Here is a 748-nt window from a genome sequence, read left to right as displayed (position 1 = left end):
GAAAAAAATATTAAAAAACAAAAACACCAATTCTTCAATCTTATATTAATCCTCGTGCAAGACATGCTTCCTTGTATGATGGATAAACAACTCCATCATAAGTACGTAATTCTTCATCACTCTTTGGTCCTGTCAGAAAACGGAAAAGAAGTTTAAGGGATATATTTCCATTAAACTTACTTGAAATAGACGTAGTTCTTCGGCTATTGACTGTTCTCTTCCTCCTTTGAAAAGATTTTCCTTTAGGATCCCAAATGTAAAACGCAGGTAGCTCCTCGAGAGTGAGTTGTCTTGCTACGTCACAATTACGGTTTAGATCGAACCAAGCCTTTAGTATAGGATCTTGTAAATCTTTTTTAGTTTCCGGAGTAGTCATATTATGATAAAATGGTAATTTGAAATGTTTTACAGGTAAATCACATGTTTGTGCTTTATTGGTTAAGAATAAAGTAAGCTAACTATATAGGTGGTGAGAGTTAGGGTTAAAAGATGATATTCAGACGATAATTACGATGATTTAAAAAAAAATCACATAAATCTCTCGACTAACAGAGTCTATGGTATATTCCATAACCATATTCGGTTACCCTAATTTGTTATATTTATTCCGATAAATAAATTATACCGTATCTGTGATTTGAATATGGGACGTATTGGGTTACCATATTCATAGGGATACCATAATTCTGAAAAAATGGATAATTTTAAGAATGAGTAATTTTACCGTATCAATGTTTTCAACATGGGC

The sequence above is a fragment of the Camelina sativa genome, chromosome 15, assembly GCF_000633955.1.
Source record: "Camelina sativa cultivar DH55 chromosome 15, Cs, whole genome shotgun sequence".
In the NCBI taxonomy this organism is placed as follows: Eukaryota; Viridiplantae; Streptophyta; class Magnoliopsida; order Brassicales; family Brassicaceae; genus Camelina; species Camelina sativa.
Note: the sequence above shows the minus strand (reverse complement) of the source record.